Here is a 324-nt window from a genome sequence, read left to right as displayed (position 1 = left end):
GCTTGAGCCCAGGAGTTGGAGGTTGCTGTGAGCTGTAATGCCACGGTACTCTACCCAGGGGGACAGCTTGAGGCTCTGTCTCAAAAAAAAAAAAGAAAAACAAGAGGAGGAAAGACTTTCCAATTTCTTTTGTGAAGTAAGCATTACTCTGGCAGCATAACTAGACAAGCATATTACAAGAGGAGGGGAAAAAAAGAACAACTACAGATTAATCAATACCCCTCATGAACATGAGCACAAAAATTCTCTGCAGAATATTGGCAAAGCTAACAATACATTAAAAAGATAATATGTAGGCTCGGCAACTGTGGCTCAAGTGACTAA

This window comes from Otolemur garnettii, unplaced genomic scaffold (genome assembly GCF_000181295.1).
Source record: "Otolemur garnettii isolate 467f Iridium unplaced genomic scaffold, OtoGar3 scaffold00006, whole genome shotgun sequence".
Classification (NCBI taxonomy): Eukaryota; Metazoa; Chordata; class Mammalia; order Primates; family Galagidae; genus Otolemur; species Otolemur garnettii.
This window is presented reverse-complemented; position numbering follows the sequence as displayed.